The 16,371-nt window shown below is 43.6% G+C and overlaps 1 protein-coding gene across 1 annotated transcript in view; it reads left to right on the top strand.

Moving 5' to 3' along the window:
* LOC146190534 (adenylate cyclase type 8-like) overlaps nt 1-16,371 on the top strand; it is a 322,358-nt gene that overhangs the window by 273,803 nt on the left and 32,184 nt on the right. The window lies entirely within an intron of this gene.

Below are 16,371 nucleotides of genomic sequence, written 5' to 3'. Positions count from 1 at the left end.
TCCACTGCCATATCTCATCGTCCTATATCGAAAGAGCTGGACGGTTGGCCTCCTCTCCCATGTAATGTGTCCGTATGACGTCACAAAACCCGTCAACTAATCAGTGCTTTACCATGTCACCTACGAACTACCACCTGCCACAGGTATACCTGTAATTTACTGCTCACAACACTAACGCCGGGTACTCAGAAGAACAGAGACTTAACGCAATCGCGATAGGAAAGCGCGACTTCGCCGCTACTGTTACTAATAAAAAGAAAAAAAAACGAACAGCTTCAGCTGTTACAAGACATTACTCGAGCTTTGCTGTATAGATGCGTGCTCATGAGGCGGCTTTCGTGAAGATATCTTGGCTTATCCTGCGTCTCCACTTTATCAAAAAACAAATGAATGGGAAGTGAGGTGCTTCTGTTATGACATGCCAACCGTACTTGCAACAAGCAAAGCACAGGGGACTTTTGTAACATTATACAGTAGTATCAAAAAAGGAGACAACTGACTACAATGTAGAAGAAAATAACAACCGCATGCTGCCCCTGGGATCCGAACCTACCACCTTCGAATTTCGCGTCTGGAGCTCCACCGCTCAGTAACGGCGGCGGCTGTTTAGCCTTCAACTTTCACACGTGTTAATGTTGCATGTATAAATAGTTTTATACAGTGTCAACCTCCTGAAGAACGGCGGATTTGGAATAGGCTGTGTTACCGCGCGTTTCTTGTGAAAGTGATAAATGGAAAGAGTGGAAGCGGTGTGATAAGCCTCTGTGCGACTTATGACGAGAGGGCCCACAGTTTATTCACTAATTAAGCTAATTAGCAAACAAATGCAGCGAAAATAAGAGACGTCGTTGTGACACGCATAAAAAGGGTGCCCGCGAGAGGCATTTTTGTGTTTTTAACTCAATAGCGTTAAAGCTCCAGTTCACCGAAAATTTGGCATCGGAGCCGGCGTTGGCTTGTGAGCGGAAAATCACAAACATGGCACTGGCAGGCGTAGCTGGCAGCTGACATGATTGCACATTGACTGGGCGTAGGGTTGCCTGACATTACGTTTGGCAGCAGCTGCCAACTTGGGTGTCTCCTTCATTTGGAACGGTGACATCAGAATCAGCCGGCCAGAACCCTGGCATTCACGTTACCTCTACGTGACGTTGGACTCTCGCGCTCTTACTGAAGCTAAGATTCTGAGCCTTTGGATGACTCCTTTATTACGAAGGAAATCAGTTAGGGCGCTCCCTAAATTTTTAAAGGACTCGGGCTTGAGTTCAAGAAGTGTACGCTCTCTGTCCCCTTTTACTATAGATCTCTGGACATGTGATACACTCCTTTCCTTGGCGCTCTTTCTTTTATTTTTCTCTCTTTGTTCCACACTCCATGTGTAGAGTAGCCTACTGGACATCGCCTGGTTGACCTCCCTGCATTTCTATTCTATTTTCTCTATCTTTGTTTCCCTCTCACCGGGCAATGCAGGCATGCTTATAGGGATTGGGTACAGCGGTTCATTATATATCTGGTGGTAGCAGATGTTATCGCGTCGCAGTTTTAAAGGCGGAGCTTAAATGTCACACATAATTTTCTTTATTCTTCTTCTACTTTCTAGTAATTTATTTCTACGTGTAATGAGTACTTCACGTGGATAAGAGGCCTCCCTTATATGCTTTCCTTTATGTCAGCGGCTTTTAGCTCCCTACTCATGTGTTTCTCCACTTGACCCTTCAAAGAGGTTGCGACAGGCAAGCAGGAAGGCAGGTCCAAGATTGGGGAAGAAAATGGATATAGCTCGGTTACAGCCTGCACGTGAAAACAAAGCTAAGCGAACAAAACCGCCCTTGCGGCAAAAATGACCGCGCCTCCCAATAGACTAAGCCGAGTGTTAACTGCAAGTCTCTCACACGGTACTTTCGATCCATGCGAAATGTACCCAGACCACGTAGTTATCTACCCCATTGCTCTCCCAACGTTCATTAAGCAGAACAAAATATTCTATAGTGAGTACACAGTAAGGTCTCCAATGAACGATCTTGCCGGTTTTTTCTGAAGCCTACTTGACCTTCAAGCCCCATTGCGGTATGCAGTGGTTAGGGGGCCCAAAGATGCGAGATCGAACCCTAGTCGCAGCGGCTGCTTTTCGATGAATGCGAAAAGCAAGGCGCTCGTGTGCTGTATGATGTCAATGCACGTTAAAGAATTCTAGGCGATCGAAATTCCTGGAGCCCTCCACTACGACGTCTCTCATAGACTTAGTCGCTTTGGGACGTAAAACCCCGAAATTCAAATGAAACTAAACTTGATATTAAAGGCCGGGTCTAGAGCTGAAACTTGTATTGAACTGAAACCCAACTTTCTAGCGCATTTAATTCGCATTTAGCCTAACCGAACTAAATTGTCCGTTATTCTTTCTTCGAAAAACTCGCCGTATGGGTTGCTAGAATAGGATCACCTGTGGGGTATACAAAACCTTAAATTAGAAATAAAAGCGCCTGAAAACAAAGCATGTTTAATCTTTGCAGCAGTGCGTGCTGAGCAGTAATCATAGTTGACAGATATTAATCGGGAATTCATCATATGTTCACTTCCAATGCTGCATTAGCCAATCTGGCGATATTCATGCTAACACATTAAAAGCGCGAGCAGCGTAGTTTGCTTATACATTTGATCTTGCACAGCGATGTATATAAACTAGATGTAGGTTGCGTTCGCTCCATTGCCTGCGCACTGAGTATAATTTTGTCTCTGGCAAAAAGCAGAAATTTGAGTTGTGCAAATGAATTCTCTGTGCTGAAATGCCAGATTTAAAGATGCGGTCTGTGGTTCGTTACTGTTTTCCACACTGTGGCGGAGAGGTCGCAAACAAAAGTAAAACAACATTCATTACCGCTGTTGTGCTTTGTGCATCCATATGTTGCCAAGCTGTCCTTATCTTTCGTACTTGCCAAGCTTGTGCCGACTGAAAGCGCGTATTTCGAAAACCGCACGAAAGAGTGGAAGTCCGTTCGTTCTACTGCAGAGGTTAATTGATAATAGTGATTGACACATTGCGCATGAAACGCACTGCACATATTTGAAAATCGTATAGATGAAAACAGTTTGTTGCTTAAGAAACCATTATAATCTCGGAAGGTTCAACTAACGGAATAATACAGAGGAGTGTGTGTAATATTCATGGGTGTGTGCGCACCAGCAATGTGAGTTTTTTTCACGTCGCGAAAACAAAGTAATCACACTTAGTGATATGAAAGGTGATTCTCAAAGATTATATCCGTATATATGATCAATATAGGGGGGTAGTGAAAAACTTGCAAAACCATTTATGGGCTGGATGGCATGTTTAAAAAAGAAAACTAACGAATGTCGGCGACAGGATTTCGAGATGGGAGCTTATGACAGTCGACGCTTAATATTTCGCAAAACAAAATGCACACGAAAAGCGTACTTAAGCTTCCAAAGACATTAACATCAAGAAAGAGACAATGTACGTCACCACCAAACCTCCAAACTACCAACCCTCTACACAGTATAAAACATTTGCCTAGACCGCATCAATAATGGGCTCCGGAATCCTAAAGTTGCTATAAGAACTGTGCCGGTAAACAACGCGACAAACGACGATGTAGTTCCATGAGCTTGGTTAAACATGCTTACGTCCAAACTTTTCTTAACCAGAAGTTACCGCGAAATACAGCGTACCGAGTTAATAAAACGCCCTAATTGGGTCGTTTAGCGGTGTTAGGCAAGTGTTTTCCCGTCTGTACAGGAAGATAGGTGGTATTGCTAAGAGCAGTTATCCTGGAGACTGTCTGGAAGCATGCATTCGGAGTCCTCTCCGAAGCGGAAGGAGAGTTGCCAGATTTTCCAATTATGCAAACGATGGCTGGGTCGATGAAAACACATTTGTAAATCCTTGCTTCCGACATTACTAAATTCTGAATTGCACAAAGAAGCCGAGAACAATCCTTAACGGCGGATCTACATTACAAAGTGTTTCTGGTCTGCAATAAAATGGCATGTAAATGAGCGTCGCGAAATGACCGGTTCGACAAAGAACAGCATAGGCTTACCGCGCCTCTATGATGTGGAACGTATTCAAACGTAATATACCAAATTTCTGTCCTCGTTTTCACATCAGAACTGCCCTGAATTAACACATCGATGTAATTGACCGAAGAGTTCGTTATTGCTTCGTAATGCTACCAGTAAATGTAAAATATCTGAAGGAGCCGTAGGTCACAGCGGCTATTAACTAGGGCACGAAGACCAGTCAGGGCGGATGAATGTCTTCATGATGCAGCAGTAAGCCTAGTACTCCGGTTAATTTTGATTTCTGCCAAATAGTGAGAACAATGTTTGGGATTAGCATCAGTAAATATTTGCTGTGCTACCCTTCTGCTTAAATGCTCGCTTATATTGTGCTGAGATGAACTACATCGTATAAAAACAGTATTTACGCAAAGAAAAGAACACGATAGCTTTATCTAAGCTGCGCCGAAATTGTTTGCCCTCAGGTGAGCTCCTCCGGCCATTTTACTCTTGCCGCACATGTCCCCACGGGGGACACTGCATAGAAGACGGAGTGTCGCTAATAGGAGTGTCGATTTGTCTTTCTCGCTGTTGTGTAGGACGGTGAGTTTAGCGCATTTGATTATGTGGTTATCGAACGGGCTCTCGGTTTGCCATTCTTGATTTTGTTTGGGACGTATAAGAGAGGGAGGGGAGCCGGGTGAGTGATATGCACGTTTCTACGAGTTATTAAAGCTCTGAACGCATATTTTCGCTGCTGCGCTGGCACTCCTTCTCCATAGGGAACGCCAAAATTAGGACAGCGGACTAAGAGTGGTCTTTTATCTAATTCAATGAATTTCTTCCACTTCTTTTGATTTTATTTATTTATATCATCGAGGGCAATTTTTAGTATCTACTAAGCTAATTCTCTTCAATCGCGGCTATGAGTCGCGGAAGGCAGTTGCACGTTTAAAACATGCACATAAATAGAACTCATTTGCCAACACCACTCTGTATGCCGGGCAGTCTTTCCAGTTTTAGAGGGCTAAACGAGGCGAAATGATATCCTCTATTAAATATAAAATACAATCTGAAATTGCAGGTGGGTGTAGCGGAAGTATTATTTGCTAAACAGGCAGGAGCTAGACAAGTGATAATGGGGAGAGCGACTGTAGACTTTGGTTTGCTTTATGATAAAGATGCTGGAAATGGGATTTTAGTGGGCAGAAGAAGGAAACGAATGAATTACCTTGAACAGTTTCGATTCAGTTGGCTTAGAACAGCTAGGGTTCTGTACACAGGAGCCGTACGAAAGTGTCGTGCAGGCTGATATAGTAAACAAGCAATCTTAGTGGTCTCGCGTGACTGAAAATAACGTCGCATGTAAACGAACAGTCGCTTGGAGTCGTTTATTATATGGGGTATTATGAAGGCACCATGATAGTGTGGCATGATGCGTGCTCGTAAGTAATGAGAATATGTTACTGAGGGGCAGTATTAATAAACTGGTAGATGGCTGCGTACGGGGTACATTCGAGACTTTGCACTATCGCTGCTAAGTGCCACAAGCCAGTAGTCGTTGCATTAAAGCATAGCGTTAATATCAGTCCGTGCTGTCCTTGTAGATCACGGAAAGCAGTAAACTAGAAACCAACTTTTCAGGCGTTCCGGACCGGACTGGACGATATAAGGCGAAGTTTATATTTTGCAATGAAGAAACTCTGATTAGTTTCAAGGGACCTGCACTGTCTGCTTTATAACTGTAGAGGCAGGGTTAAAATTCCCCAGTTTTAACAAGAGACATTGGTAGCAGACTTGTGTTTGTTTATTAAACTTCTTCATTGTACTAGAACGTTTTTACGGGCTACTCGGTTCATTGCAGCAAAGATACAATGGCGTTAATAAGTCGTGAGAAGAGACATACGAACGAAAATATTACAGGGCTGCGGTTGAGTCTGCTTAACAACGGAAGTGGCGAGAACCACTTTACATGACAGTTTTCAATAACTGCATCATCATTGTTATTTCTGCTATCATTCTCACGCTGGGGAAGGAGAATTGCGATTTTTCTCATGAGCCCGGCGCTACATTATGGCATTATGCAGCCCGGTGAATTGAGGCATGAGCTTTTTGGTTTTAGTTTCTGTTCCTCGGAAGTTTTCCCATGCAATAAAGAGAAAAAAAAAAAAAAAAAACTCCAGCGGGCAGTTATCGTTTCCGCGCTCGGCTGGAGGTCGACGAGGATAGTGGTTCGATTCCCAGCGGAGGCAGTTTTTTTTAATTATTTTCCAGATATTTTCTATGAGCACCGCACGTGAGCCGAGAAAGGTTTTCGCCTTAAAATGACAGCATCTGAGCCGGACATAGGATATTGGTGGCGGTCTTTGTCGAACGATTCCAAAAGTTACGAGAAAATGCAATCGGCAAGTGGGTAGCGGTACAAGATTCGGGGAGCTTATGATTAAATAATAATTTGGCGTATTTCAGTTGAGACCCGTTTTCAAAAGCCGGGTATAACTGTAAAAAAAAAGGAGTTTGATAGGAAAGAAAAAATCTCTGAGCATGAAAAGTGCGCACAATTTAGCAATATCTAGGTCAAACCCTGTTTTGTTATGTGGATTGCATGTATCCTTTCATTTGTCCTTAGGATTGTTGTTGCCGCTTAAAAAAGATTACGGCCTAATTTATAAGCTGAACACCGCCACGGCTTTGTGTTCAAACACTTTTAGCTTCATGGGTCTCTATTTCAGCTCAAATATTGATACTAGGATCACATTACCCCATTATATCTGTCGTTGGTATCGCAGCGTTGGAGAAACTAAACATTACATGAAGGAATAGGTAGGAGCAGTCCTGTTCAGAAGTCCAGAAACCAAAGGAGTTTCGTCTAAGGCGCAAAATGAGTCCGTCACAGCCCCAATAATGCCAAGGATTTAAATGCCCTTTGGCCTTTAATGATGGCATGACGGCACCATTTTGCGGCTGAGACAAAACTCTTTTAGCTTTAGGACTTTGGCCAAGACTTTACGTCTTGTCTGCAGCTGAAAAAAAAAGTTGTGACTTCAGGTAACATCATGTAATATATTAATACGCTCCGTCGGACTAGCTGATGCATAGTTGCAAAAAAAAAAGAAAAAATACCATGCGCAAAACAGGCATCACAAAAATAAAAGTGACGGGAGATGAGCAATTTGCAACTGTTTATTCACCTATAGAGGGCGCGTGAATATGCAGGCGAAGATGGCAAGGTCAGAGAGGAGGATCCCACATGCGCATATGTAGCAGGCGACATCCAATTGTTCTCTACGAGCAAAAGCTTCCACACGTGATCTGCACAGAGAAAAGAAGCCGCGATATGCTGGTGAAAGTTGTGCAACAACGCGGGGGACTCTAGCGTTCACACCCAGCTTCCGCTCATCGTGGAAACATCCAGGAGCCAAGCGTATAATAGGGAATAGAAAACAGGCAAGAGAGCTCCGAGCAGAGAGCTGCCTTAATCCTTGCAGAGCTGGAAACCTTGGGAGATCGCCCGGCGCCCGTATCACAGCGGACCGGGGATTAGCGGTGCGTTGCCCACGGAGATCGCGCCTATCTCCAAGGTCACGTTTGCCGGATCGTTACGCGGCGTTGAACTTGGCCAGCCCTAATTGGTCAGGGCGGCGTTCGTGGCTGCTTGCTTGTGAGCAAAGGGACGGCTTTGGAGGACGCACAACGACCAAGATCACACTTTTTATTTCCGGAGATGTGCCGCTGCCCGTGTTGCACGGTTAGGCTGGATATTTGGCGCAAAGCTGGAAATTCCACCTGTGCCGCCATATGTTCGCCTGCAAGGAATATATATTCTTTTACCGGGACATTCCTAGTGGGGATGCTGTGCGCATATTAGGGAACAAAGAGGAAAGTGCTAAAGATCAGGGTGGTTTAATGGTTAGTGGGTTCGGAAAGAAGAGAACATTTATAACATGTTCCTCAATGCCGCGGTGATACCCGTACTCATAGGAGTTTTCTTTTTCAAATTTTGTTTTTATCTTAATCGAGCGAGTGTCTGGGTTTTTGTTCAGCCTGCTTGCTCGAGTTGATTGCAAGGTGGAAGAAAACACCCCAACTTAAGCTGTAGTATACGTGTTCGGCAAGTAGAGTAAACGACAGTTTTCTCTACAGAGAGTATTTGACAATATTGAATATTACTACAGTAAATGTCATAATAAAATTATACTGAAAAGGTTCAAACTAGACACTTTTTTCTGAAATAATCATTCAACATGTAACGCCTGCTATAGTGGTAAGGGAAACTATTCTTGTAAAACTTCACACGTTTTTGTTTTTTTTTGAAAACCTAACCGTTATTTTTAAATTACAATTGACATTTTTCTTATAGCCACTCTATGTCTCAGCCTGCCTTTTTATTTGGAGCAGTGATATGAAAACTCTTCCACGAAATGAAAGCTTTTCTTACACGAATTCCTTGCCTGCCTGTACACATTTGTCTCCCTAGCCGAATCATCATCATCATCGTCATCATCATCATCATCATCAGCCTGATTGTACCCACTGCAGGGCGAAGGCCTCTCCCATATTTCTCCACTTAACCCGGTTCTGTGCTAGCTGCATCCACTTAACCCCTGCGAACTTCTTAATCTCATCCGCCCACCTAACTTTCTGCCGCCCCCTGCTACGCTCTCCTTCCCTTGGAATCCAGTTTGTTACCCTCAGCGACCATCGGTTATCCTCTCTTCGCACTACGTGTCCTGCCCATGCCCATTTCTTCTTCTTGATTTTCATTAGAATGTCAGTAACTTTAGTTATTTCTCTAACCCACTCTTCACGTTTCCTATCTCTTAACGTTATCCCTGACATTTTTTTTTCCATAGCCCTCCGCGTTGTCCTTTTAAGTAGAACCCTCTTTGTTAGCTTCCACGTTTCAGCCCCATAGGTAAGTACAGGTAAGATGCAACTGTTGTATACTTTCCTCTTGAGCGATACCGGTAAGCTGCTAGTCATAATCTGCGAGTGCTTGCCAAATGCGCTCCATCCGAATTTTATTCTTCTTGTTATTTCCTTTTCATGGTCCGGATCTGCGGTTACTATCTGTCCTAAGTAGACGTATTCGCCTACTACTTCCAGTGCTTCGCTACCTAACGTAAACTGCTGTTCCTTCCCGAGGCTGTTGAATATTACCTTAGTCTCCTGCATATTGAATTTTAAGCCCACCTTTCTACTTTTCCGGTCTAGGTCATCAATCATTATTTGCAGTTCATCCCCCGAGTTGCTTAGCAAGGCAATGTCATCAGCAAATCGCAGATTACTGAGGTATTCTCCGTCTACCCTTATCCCTAACTGCTCCCATTCCAAGTCTCTGAATACTTCATCTAAACAAGCTGTGAATAGTACTGGGGAGATTGTGTCTCCTTGCCTAACACCTTTCTTTATGGGAGTTTTGTTACTTTCTTTATGCAGAACTATGGTTACTGATGCAGCCACTATATATCTTCCAGCACTTTCACGTACGGCTAGTCTACCCCCTGATTTCGCAATGCCTGCATCACCGCCGAGGTTTCTACTGATTCAAATGCTTTTTCGTAATCAATGAATGCTATGTATAGGGGCTGGTTATATTCCGAGCATTTTTCTATCACCTGATTGATGGTATGGATATGATCAATAGTAGAGTACCATTTCCCAAACCCTGCTTGATCCTTTGCTTGATTGCAGTCTAAAGTTGTCCTGATTCTATTAGCGATTACCTTAGTAAATACCTTATACGTAACAGACAGTAAGCCGAATAACTACACGTAAAATTTGTGGACACCAAAATAAAAAATACCAGACAAACAACTTGCGAACATATCTCCTTCTAACGTGGTAAATAAATTAGGATGACAGCGATACTATAGGTTCCCTCCATGCCCCCCTGGGGATACCTCCACTCCAAGAAAGACGAGTGTCGTACAGACACGGATGCCGCATTCTTTGCTACCTCATATCGTGATAGGCTCGTATAGCTGAGCTCCGGCTTCTCACCTTATCACGTGCAAATCATTCGTGATGTAATGGCGGATATAAGACTTGCAAACTCATTTGCTACGAATATAATTTCCTTCCGTACAATATACAGTAATCAGTACCTGATTCTGGTTGGCTGAATACGCGGGAGTTGATCTGTCACAAAATAGTACAGGCAAAAAGGAAACAATTTCATATCAAACCATTAGTTACGTGATGCGGGTACAAAAATCTGGGTACCGAAAACCCGTTTGACTATGTGAAAGATGTGCGCATTTAGAATGTTTTCGCATGTTCCACGTTATTTCTGCATGATGTTTATCATACCATAACAACCTATTCATACATGGGGACTTCCCATTGATAGAGATCCGTATGTTTATTTTTGCTTGAATTAAGGAAAACACATCGATTTCGCACTGCGTGTATAAAGGGCCACGGGGAAAATTGAATAAATTTGTGATCGCAGAAACAAAAACATGATTCGCAAGAAAATACCAATTATTAGAAGAAGGTAATTGCTGATGGTCATTGCGAAACTGAGGTTGTAATAAATAAAAATAATATTTGTTTTAGGTTGCTTAGAACGAGAGGCGAGGTCACAAACTCTGTCTGAGCTGAAAAAAAAAGATTAAAAAATTAGAGTCGTGGCTGACGTTCCTAATAGAGAAAAGCAATCACAGAACAACTAAAGTGACCCAAACACGTCGCCGAATCGAACTGTTACCGAGAACCTTCCATGCGGAACAAACGTCGCTCCAGGCCGCTGGTTCTTTTCTCAGCATGCTAGCGATTCCCCGTGGGACCAAGCGTTGCTCGCGAGATTCTGACGTGACGTCCGGCTGTCTGGTCGCCCGGGCCCTGACCTAATCTAGCCCTGACATCGATTTTCCTATTATTCTTCAATTTCATTCTGTCCTTCGATGGCATTCCTCGTTCGCTGTTTTCCTCGCTTCGTCTGTTCGGTCGGAGTTGAATGGTGAGGGAGCAAAGGCGGCCGAAGAATTGCGACGCCTTTGGTTTCCACACTCTTGGTTCCTTCCGCTGTTCCTTTTTGGCTGCTTCCGCACTGGAATGACGGTCGTGCCAGCCGCAGCCCGCAGGGAAAACAGAAGGGGCCGACCTTGAGGTATTCGGGTCGGCAGTCGGGCTGAGTTATTTTTCGAGCCTTGTCAGGCGAAAGGGAATACTTGGTCAGTGAGTTGATTGCTCAGTGTGCCTTGTTTGGGTGTACACACTTATTTACACCCTCGTAACTCTTTCGGAGTTTGAAGAGACATATCAGTGAGGCAAACATTACAGGGTAGAGACTGAAAGCATGCCATTTTTATTTCTTGCTCTTGTTTTCGGGAGCCACATGGTCCTTTGAATCATATGAAAATCAGTATTTGTTTCGATTTTGCTTCGACTGTTAGTTCTATAGTTGAGTTTTGCTTTTTAGTAAAGCACAAAAAAAAATATCCATTTTGTTTTGTTGTGTTTATCTTCGCCAGTGTCGCCGCTTCGATAAATAATTCTTTGAGGCATTTAATAAAATTTCCTCGGCGTGCAATAAAGAGCTAGTTGGTACTGGTCGCAGGAAGATGTCGCGATAAAAGTTCTATATTAACTCGCGAGCGTTCTTGCGTTTGCTGCGCTGCCTTAGTGGCAGAGATATTCAGGCGCCGGGCTCAAGTTCACGGGAGCTTGTCCCTGACATACCACTCAACAGGGGACCTCGGGTTTTCTAGATGCCTGTTTTTTATTCGTGTATGGTGGCATTTCGTCGCCACTCCCGTCATGTGAGCCCGGACTTAGACATCTCTGCGAACAGAGCAGCACAGTCAGTGGGAACGTTACTACTTACGCTGGTGCCTGTGGAGCGTCAGCGAAGGGCGGATTCCATTTGTTGGTTACCACTCACAGCATCTTTTCTGTCAGGGCATTTACGTGACTTTATGTGGCTTTCGGAGTGGAAGGTTTCGCCTACACGAGATCGGCTGCAACGATGGCGCATTGTGCGGATAGCGCAGTGCCCCAACTGCCCACTTCAAGAATCCAATCGTCACATGACCCAGCAATGCGTCGTTGCTCGTGTTTTTTGGAAGGCAATTTATGCCGGTTTCAAAAGTCTAGGTATTATTCGATTTCAGATAAATGGCAGATGTCCACGCGGTCGCTTCACGCGATTGCCGAGTGTAGCTGGCGCTTTCGCGTTATGGCGCAATCGTTGCGCGGCCGTCGCATTGAGCCGGCGCCGACGTGTGCTTTTCCCTGTCCTGGCGCGTCAACGAAAAGAGATCGGATCGTAAGCTTTCTGGTTAAGGAACTTTTCTACCTTGGGAAGCGAGAGTTCCTTCGCCAATGGTCTTGTCCTTTTGTTTCCGTGTCGGGTGGACATGTCCGGGTGGTTTTTAATCAACCTTGGTGCCTGTAATAGAATGTAAACATTTATGTCAACTCACTACTGTGTACATCGAAGCACACATATGCATCCAAACATGTCGGATGCACGTGTCTTGAGTGGTTTTTAACACACCTTAGTACCTAAAATATAATGAAAATATATATGTCCACTCACAGCTGTTTACATCGCAACACACATGTGCAATACATACTGTGCATTTGATTGCTGTGTGTTCTTATATTTATTTTATTTGGCAAATTATCCTACACTGTCTATACCTTCATGTACATAGCCATTCAAAATTATATATATCATCATCACGAACGGACAAATTTTATTCTGTATTTAAACACTGATTTGTGATGTATTTGTTCGTTAGGATGTATTTTATGCGCAGTTTTTTTGTTCTTAATCATGTGCATTTCCTGTTTTAGACCTTTGTCGCCGCTCATGTGAATGTCTAATGCGAATGTTTAATGTCTAATAGAACGTTTTCTAATCAGCATTGCGATAAAGGTGAAACGCAAAACAGGATTCTTGGCTGTGTCGGTACACGTTATTCAGTTATAGAATGGTTTGCCTATTTTATTGATATCATTTTATGGCGCATAAGCAGCTGAAGCTATCATAAATTAGACGCATGATTATATGGCCTCTGTATAAAAGTGCTGAATGTCGGCCGTCCTTTAATGTCACAAGGTGACGTAAAATGTAACGAAAATCTCAAAATCTCATATAGTCACTGTTAGAACAGTTATACTCAAACACCTGCGTTACAGAGCCTGCCATGGTTTCACGGGTGTGGGAAAAACCTCCCCGAAAAAATGTTCCCTGGAGGGTACAGTCCTGGAATAAACATCCCCGGAAGAAAACGCTAGCCAGGAAGCGGTCCCTAACAATAAATGTCCCCGAGGCTAAAAGTAACTCGAAGAGTAGTTTCGCGAAGCTCGGATGGTAATTTCAAGAACAAATGAAATCATTGCTCTCCACTGGGTACCTGGCATGTTTACAGGAACTGAAGAAGGCTTGCCGAGAAAGCATGTTCAAAACTCCAGCACAGCGTAACATCCAGCTTGTTTTATGCAGTGCATGCTCTCCAGTTCCTGTTTCCTGGGACCGAATCTAAAGCAATGCCGATGTTAACGGTGCGGCTCTCGGACTACCAAATCAGACTAATATCATGGAGCGCAGATCTTTTCGAGAGAAGTCACACATTCCAGCGATTGGAACAGCGGGGTTCTATGCGCAGAACGATCTAGAGACGCACTTGTCCTCGGCAACACTTGTTTCGTTGCCACACTATTTTTGTTTTGTTATGAGCGCAGGGCATCAGCTCCATGTTTTGTAACTTTCTACCTAACGGGTGGAAGCGCTGTGACATATCATTGCGGCTTGCCACAGGGAAACTCAGCCTGTGTCTTGTAGTACACAGATCTATAGAACGTGGCAAAGAAGACGAAGCGGAAAAATACAGATAAGGTTCAAGCTAAATACATAAAAGAAAGTGTGAGATATGAACAGTAAACAAATTATATAATTCACCCCTGATGAGCCGGGGACAAGGCATGGCGAAAGCGTAACTTCGCATTACGCTTTTGGGGACATTGTTTTCTACTTCTCAAATGCATACATTTCATCCGGAGGCGTTTCGTCCGGGGCAATGTTTTTTTATGGGAACGTTTTTACCGGAAACCTGTTTTCACAGCTGTGACTACAAAAATAGAAATAAATGGGACACGTATGTATGGAAATATCTGTAGTGTCGGCACATGCACTTATCGGCCATTACAGTTGTTATATTTATATTTTAGGCTGCTTCGTTGTCTGCGCTCGTCCTTCATTAAAATGATGTACATAATTTGTGCTCTCAGTACTAATTTACAACATTTCTTCGAATGCTCGCTGGCGTTTTCTGCGTTGAATTATTGGTTGTTTTAGTTTTGGGCTCGAAAAGAGGCATGCTTCTGAATGTTCACTTAGACTTTCTAAATAAGTAATGATTTAAAAAGGTACGAGCAAGCTATCCGTCGCGGACAATCTGCATGCTTGCAAGTTGTTTCTAAAGCAGCTCTTGGGTACTGGTAGGCGATTCAACGCGGCAACGTTTATACGCGCCTCACAAGTGTAAAAGAAAAAGGTCCCGCGCCAGCATCCGCTAACTCATCAGAGTTAGTGAAGAGGCAGTAAGCGCGACCCCTGATTGAGCAGGTTATGAAGAAAATACGGGTTTTTCAAGGACCCTTTTTCCGAGTCTGCTAAATACATCGATAAAAGCTTATATGTTATCAGTACGGGTTGAGTTTAGCCCTGAAAATTTCATCATTGCCTTAGCATGAGAAACCAATCATGAAGAAAAAGGCGCCTCCTGCATTGAGGCGTATAATTTCCTCTCTACCCTGATTATTAAACGGCCGCGCTCTGTGCCTCTCCAGTAACTATCATATATCAGCGGATGCTGGCGCGGCTCCTTTGTCTTCTATTCTTGCGAGACGTGTACATACAAGGCCACGTTGAAACACCTGCCAGTACCTAAGAGCCGCTTTGGGCAGATCATGCAAACATGCAGTCGGCCCGTGATACATTACTTGCTCGTACGTTTTTAAAGCAGGGCTTGTCTAGAAACTTTAATGCGAGCGTGCGGAAATATGCCTCTTTCCGTTGGCCGTATGGCAAACCGGATAAAGTAGAAATTGCTCTCTCCAATTGTAGGGGAGAGGAGAGATGGTTCAGAAGGTGGCTGCCATAAGAATGAATTCCCACCCCCCTTCCTAAAAACGAAAAACAAAGAGAAGTGACTGTAAAAGTTACAAGACTAATAATGACTCAGCAAAATGAAAATCACTTAAAATTTCTGAGGAGAAAGAAGGGAACAGAACTGCTCAATAAATGTCTGCAAAAATTCCTTTTTGCAGCGATAAATACGCGAAAATATTATAATTAAGTGAAGCTATGAAGTATAAGAAGACTCATGTAAAGCAAGAAGTTCTAATGCTAATGCATAGTCGTCACAAATTGGTAACCAAGAGTACCGTTAATGTTTCGTTTTTGGCACATGTCTGTTGCAATGCAAGCAGAACACTTTATACGGAAGATTACTGATGCTGTGGTTACAATACCCCGCGCATTTCAGGTCACCACTTTCTTCCTGAAGCAATGCTAATTTTGCTTAAAAGAAGACAGTGCTTACCTGTTGCAGCAATGGAAACGGCCCCTCTTTGCAGCTGCTAGATTTACTATGTGATATTTCATTGCAAACCAGATTCACATGCAAGACTTGCAGGCAGGAATATTATTACAGAAACTTACCAGATCATCTCACTGCTGCTTGTTTTTCTCCGCAACTCCGCATTCACATGATTTAAGCGACCATCGCCAGCTTTGTGCATTTCATGATTCATTATTTAAAAAGCATTCTGCTGAAGAAGATCCTTCCAAAGGCCATCCACTGGGGATCTACGTTAAGCTCGCAATAAATTCGCTGTTCCCCAAAGGTGGAGCGGGCGACCTGTAGGGCTAAGTGAGAATATTTGCTAATATTAAGTCCCTCCAAGCAGAGGAAGTGCCGGTTGCAGTCTCTACGTCAGGGTGCATGCGGCATTGCGTAGCATACGAGAAGAGAGTAGTTTACAGTTGAGTTTGTTTCGTGGCCAGACGGAGTATGATTCTCACGGCGCGAAGATCTGGGAGGTTATGCGAACTCCCCGCAGTGGTTCAATGCTATAAACTCCTGAGCGAAGGTATTATCGACAAAAAAAAAATGCACATTGGCGGTGGGCAGCACAGCACTGGGGACGTAGCAAGCGAAAGAATGAGGAATCGGCTGCTGCGGAGCTCCTTATGAGTTTTGTAATTTATTCACTATTGCGTAGGCATCGTGTATTTTTTATTACATAAAGCATACATATACGACAATGTTTGCAAGTTGTCTACAGCAGAAGGCGAAAAGGAAGTGGCGGTAGCCATGTTATTTTTCTTTAAAGGCA

Source organism: Amblyomma maculatum, chromosome 4 (genome assembly GCF_055883805.1).
Source record: "Amblyomma maculatum isolate TAMU_Amacu chromosome 4, ASM5588380v1, whole genome shotgun sequence".
Taxonomy (NCBI): Eukaryota; Metazoa; Arthropoda; class Arachnida; order Ixodida; family Ixodidae; genus Amblyomma; species Amblyomma maculatum.
This window is presented reverse-complemented; position numbering and strand designations above follow the sequence as displayed.